Below are 6,440 nucleotides of genomic sequence, written 5' to 3'. Positions count from 1 at the left end.
CCTGCGCTTCATGTTGTATTTGTAATAGAAATTTGTGTATGCTATTAAGATAGGTAAACAGTATATTAGCCATCGAAAGCAATGTCGCACATTCTAGTAAGGCTACAAATGCAGCGTAGGTAATCAAACAAGGCAGATAGTTGCCATGGCGAACTTTGAGTATATGTGTTAACAATAAAATATCACTGGTTTGTAAGTTGACGGATGTATAAGCTGTAATAAATCATACGTCAGAACAAAGCAAAAAAAATTCTCATAAAAAATAGCTTTCGTGTTCCCACAAGCGAACATCATTGAAAATAAAGCAAGCACAAAAGTGTCAATCTCAAGAGAAGTGAAGGTTGTCAGGTCATTACTTTTAAAACACTCCCCGGTGCTTCAGGCGTCACGGTGCTTGGCTGGTGAACCGAATATTATGAGACACAAGGTCACTTTTGTGCTGCGGGCAAAATGCTGGAAATAAGTATGTTTAAACTTAGGTCACGTTAAGGAACCACAGGTCACTTAAATTTCTGCAGCATTCCTGTAAAGCGTCTCACATATTCATATACAGCGGGGTTTTGAGAATTAACATCGTAACAAGTATTCTCTTTGTTTCGGTATTGTGGTTGTTTGCTAATTAAGATATTTTTGAATTGGCTGCGTAGTTGAGCTATCGGGCTCTTTACAAGAGTATCAAAGGAACATAGAAGCACCATTACGCCGACATGGTCAAAAAATTGCTGCGATTGGCCGTGAAGATCTCTTCTAGGAATATTTGGTTATCTTTACCCTAAAACTTGCGAACTGTTCTAACAGTAATAAAATGCTTGTTGTTTTTAGTATTGGTCAGCTGGTGTGATTGAAATAATTGGGTTCTTTCACTATATGCAGCTGTTTTTTTTCAAGTACTGGCAGGACAGGTTAAGCATATTCATTCGTGTATTTTCGGGTTTGTTATGCTATTATTCAGACATTGAATTTCCTTTTTTAAGCTTTTGCGAAAATGTTCTCGCATTAGGATGCTTTGTATATATTGCAGATTTATTATTGCTGAAAACGCTATTTCGTCGTGGATATATTTTTTTTAATCGCCCACAGCAGCTATTGAAAGAAACTTCCTACCACTTGTCTTTTCTGTGTTCTCATTCCCAATTGCTGAGATGTTTTTTTTTTTTTTACTCAGAGTTGTGCTTTCCTTTAGATGAATACTGCGTTTTTTCTGCAGGAAGTATCAATGGGATTAGTGAACTGAGCGAGTAGAGCAGAAAATTGTGCGTCGCCTCTGTTGTTAGGTTGTTAGCCACAATTGGGTGAAAAATAAACGCACATTGTGTGAACAAAAGAAGTGCATTTACCCTAATGATACCTTGACTATTGTGGTTCGCGCATTACTTCAATTGAACATTGAAGTTCTATGAACGTTTAACACATAGAATAGAGCTAAAAAAGTTATAGATGTATTTAATGCCTCGTGCATATAGTTTAACGACTCGTTCCTTCCTTCTAGCACATACTGTTCGAGCTCCAATTTTATGAGGTTCCTACTTCCTGTTTCTAATCAGTTGATAAATGCAATCGTTTCATAAACGAGTGCGTTGCGGGTCCACGACGCAAAGAAGTTGACGAAAAATATATTGGAAGGCGCAAGCTGTCTTCTATTTCTTCTAAAAAAAGAGTCGTTCCTGGCCTTCCTCTCAACCCGTTCTCACGATAAAAATCTGCACCTAACGCGGTTCGGTATAGCACTGACTCGGGAATAATGAGCATAGCAAGCATCCTGTGCGTACTTTTGTTTTACACTGCTTTCGATTTCAGGCGAACTATCGGCATGGAATAATGTCATGTGATTATGTCTTCGTGTGACATCACGTCATGTGATGTCACTATAAGGTCACAAGTCTTGGATATATATGACATGATGATAATTTCTTCAATTGATAATCATTTTACTTTCGTTTACTCCTGATGACGCTTTCACTGTGGCAACTGATTCTCAGTGCAGAAAGGTGCTCTAAAAGGTATCTAAAGGTTTTGCCTTCTTAGAATTTTCTCTACTGTATTAAAGAAACGCAAAATCAATAGCAATCAGTTGGTCAAAAGAAGCTGTCGAGGCTAGCACGTCAGGTAGTGGTGGAAGTCCTATATTTTGCTATATCACTTCTGCTCTAAACTAAAAGCAGGTTGTTTCAAAACCGTATAGCATACTGGTGAGTATTATTAAAACACACGTATGAACTCACCAAACTTTCCTTCATTATAATTTTAACTACGGCTCTCTTGCCAAGATTGTTTCACCACCGAGCTTTCAATGCATTACGTACAAATATTTCACTCGTTAAATGTGGCTCCTCCGCTGAAAGGATGAGAAAACAGCAACAGTGAATGTGTAGTCACTCCTACAGCGCCTACTTCTGTTCCACGAAACCAGCCCGGATCATTGAGCGAATGTGGCAACGCAGAGCTTACGCTTTCCCCTAGTAGTTTGACCACGGTCCAGCCGAGCACGTTCCCGTTTTGTCAAGGCACGCACATGCATACAAACGAGCTCATTACCAGGTAGCGAGGTAGCATTTATTTATCACGTCCAACCCGCAGCAAAACGCGGAGACGACGTGTGCTTCGGTATTGGCACGCGCAGTGACGGTCGCCACAAAGCCGGGTATGACGACACAGGCTGCAGAAACTCACAGCCATTCGAGCCGCAACGACACAAGTTTGTCATTTATATTCACTACTTCGTCTTTCGACTGACGACGAAATGTGAGTGGTCAACGCAACATTTTATGTGAAACGGTTCAGTGATTTAGTGCGAACTCATTATTGGTGTTAAGGTGTACGAAGTAATTCATAGTTAGTAATGAAGTGTAGAAAGCTATGTATGTTTGTAGGGTATAATTGAATAGATGAACAGAGCTACAAAGAGTGGCAAACATGTATCACACACAGCACCTAATTTGGATGAGCTCACATGCCTACGTACTACTAAACTTTATCAAAAATCAGCGCTGTGTGTGTGATCTTTGTCAGCCTTTGAAGCACCGGTTTTAAATAAATCTTTTCGTTATGACAGGAAGTAGCGAAAATTTCATACCTATTGTTGGGAAGTGTGGATGAACACGTAGGTGTATAATAACACAATATACATCTGCTGTTAGTGTCTCATTTAGCTGAGAAGGTTTGTTTAGCTTACTCGTACTGACACTCGAGTTGCCTAACTGACTGTACTCGTGAATTTCTACCGCTCGGTTAGTACCAGCAGAACGCAACAGTTCTAGACTTTCAAACATCAAGTTTTTTTGAGCTGGCAGTAGTGATTGAGATAATGACCTTAATTTGTGCTTCAGTATACTTTCACTGAAGTGTAAATGTGAAACAAATATACGCAGTACGTGAACTTGGTGCCATTTGAAACCCCATTTGACTGTCATGAAAAATCGGCTTCGTGTTTCGAAGGCGTTTTTTCACCAAAAGATCACACATAAATGTAGGTCGTCTATTGTTACCAGCTCTCACTTCACTTGTCGAAACGGACAACTCGGCAAAACTATGTTCAGCAATTCTTTTTCAAATATCACACATGGAAAATCTTGAATCCTCTTTGCAGGCTCAGAAAAGAAAAGCCTTGATTCCACCATATTCTTTTTCTCTATGTAAAAAGAAATCAAACTATTTATTCTAAGCGGCGAGAGCTGTAGAATTTTGCAGTTTTAGAAGGCGAAGTTGAGTGACATTTGGTATTCATAACGGAGGAACTGAGGTCTTGGCTTCTTGTCTGTTTATTTCAATACCACGTAGGGCAGAAAATAGACAAACATGGTTGAGTGTTTTCTTATCCACTTGAGTGACCTCGGCTTGTCAAGCTTTGGTCTTCCTCAGTTGGGCTAACGTTGTTGGTCTCCAAAGGTGAAATGAACTGCGAAAGACCATTTATTCAAACGTATATACATTTTAAGGTACAGCCGATTCGCTGGAGTTTGCAACACCAATGCATTCGCTAGTATCAAAACGCTGCTTCGCTTACATTCTTGCCCAGCGCTGGCCTGCCTGGCCAACTGATCTTACAAATAAGCTGAACACAGTGGAGCCACAAAAACAAGCAGTTGAAGCAATGTGATCCCACGTTTTACACATCACGTGTGACGAGGCGGTAGAGTTGTGAAATGGTATAGTGCGATATCCAGACTCAGCACGCTAGAAAAAAAGTAACATAAAAAAGCGCATTAATTCTTTCAGTAGCTTTCGTTTCTTCGATAGCTTAAACGAAAGCGAACATGAGGGAAGAAAGTGCCCGGATCATAAAATGCTTTGCTGAGTCGATCTTCCACCATCATGAAATATAAGGTAGCTAGGCATGCTCGATGCGGTTTTTTCAACTCAGAATATAGCTTTTCTTGGTGGGTCCGATGGAGGTGGAAATGTTGTAGGCCCGTGTGCTCAGATTTGAGTGCACGTTAAAGAACCCCAGGTGGTCAAAATTTCCGGAGCCCTCCACGACGGCGTCTCTCATAATCATATGGTGGTTCAGGGACGTTAAACCCCACATATCAATCAATCAAGCTCTCCTTGGTGGCATAAAAGTAACGTTACCAATAAGGAACATCCTATAGGGGACCAGGTTGCTGAGTGCTGTTGTATTCTGCCGTCGTCGCTAGCCGTAACACTCCATGTTCTGCATTGTGAGGATTAGCTCGCGCCAAGGAGAAGTTTTCTTGCCCTTGTTATTTGAGTGCATTGATGATGATTACTGGAAAAACAAATAAACACACAAAGAACTTGTCCACTACACGAAAAGCAGGCAAAAGACGCATGAAAATAAAAAAAAAACAAGAGAGAGCAAATACGAATAAAGATAAGAAAAACTATGGGAAGCTAACATTTATAACGAAAAAGAGCAAAGACATGTTGAATAGAGAGGGGAAGAGACAAATGGAAGTAGAGGAAAACAAAGAGAAAGAGCAAAGAAAGTGAGGGGGACAGAAAAAAAAACTGAAGAGAAACAAAAAACGAGGCCCAGCTTTCGACTTCCATGGGGCTTCCTACACGCAGTTTAACGCTGCCTTAATTCTTTTTCTTTGCTCTATGTATGGGTGTCTGTGTGTTTGTGTGCGTGTGTTTGTGTATGTGTGTGTGTAGCGCGTCGTATATGCTAATGTTAGAGTACCTGACATGGCCAGCAAGGAAGTAGATTATTAGTGATGTCAGGTAATGTAAATCAGCTGTTCTGAGTGCCTGAAGCATATTATCGATTGTATACAAAAACAACAATTTCCATGAAACGGTTGCGCTGAAAGGCATCTTTACGCATGCGTAACCAAAGTAAATAACGTGTTATGAATACGAAGTTTTCATTTACCTATAACAAGTAATGTTATTGCTCTGTAATAGAGCTCTGCTGTCCACAGCACCGACAGTTTGTACTTTTTTTAACGTGTTATTTTCGAAGTGCCACACCTGCACTTACAATGGTGCGATTCTCATCGCGCTAAAAAACATAATGCCTTCAGAATTATATTTCTTTTTTTCTAAACGAGTTTGTCAGTTTGAGACCACTGAAACATACATGTGTGGAAGGCGTGACATCAAAACCCTTGGGTCTGAATGACAGTTACTGAAACGCAATGAATCAATCTTAATCAAGTTCAGTAACTAGTGTTCCTCACGAAGAAGAGTTTCGGTGCTTTTCAACTTGACAAAAATTATAATTTATGGCGTAGTGTGTACTTTAAAAGCGTACTTGTATTAGTAGCCTCAGGAGAGTTTACAACAAGCACTTCGAAACCAGTGCTTTCTTATTTCGCTGTGACTGGGCTACACTTTTTCTGCAGACCTGGAATTTTTAATTCGATGAAAAAAAAGCTAACAGTATCAATATTTAAACAACAAAAAAAGAAAAAAAAACGTAGAGGGGACATATAGAGCATGTAGGAGAGTGCCCTGTAGGTTAAAATTAGCAACGACATTGAAATATGGCCGTGGGGTTAGGGCTCAATACATTCGCAACACAATGCCGGCAAACAAAAAGATTTCTGCAATTATTGGGTGTAGTGCTCTGTACTAAGTCTGGCGCCATCGTTTCTCTCAGCGGCTTCCTAATAGGGCGAATTTCATTTTATATTTTCTTGGTATGCATTGCATAATGGCTCGGCATCTGCATTCATCGCGCGATGTAGCTGAGAGGCCACCCGCATACTTGGTGCAGCCCAATTGAGTTAGCCTTCCCGGTGCACCGTGAGCGGTGAGGCGAATGCAATTCGCAAATGCCCCCGGAGAATCGCAAGAGGACTGGTCCAAGGGTCACGGCGCGTATTACCACAGGGTTTCTTCACGTTTCCACCCTTCACTTATCAGTTGTCTTTTTCCTGCCTCTAGCTGGCACTGGTGGTCAAGCGTGGCATTTGTTTCTCTTGCGGCTGGCGCGATAAGCGCATTCACTTTGAATAACTTCCGTCCACTCAGTT

Source organism: Rhipicephalus microplus, chromosome 5, assembly GCF_043290135.1.
Source record: "Rhipicephalus microplus isolate Deutch F79 chromosome 5, USDA_Rmic, whole genome shotgun sequence".
Classification (NCBI taxonomy): domain Eukaryota; kingdom Metazoa; phylum Arthropoda; class Arachnida; order Ixodida; family Ixodidae; genus Rhipicephalus; species Rhipicephalus microplus.
Note: the sequence above shows the minus strand (reverse complement) of the source record.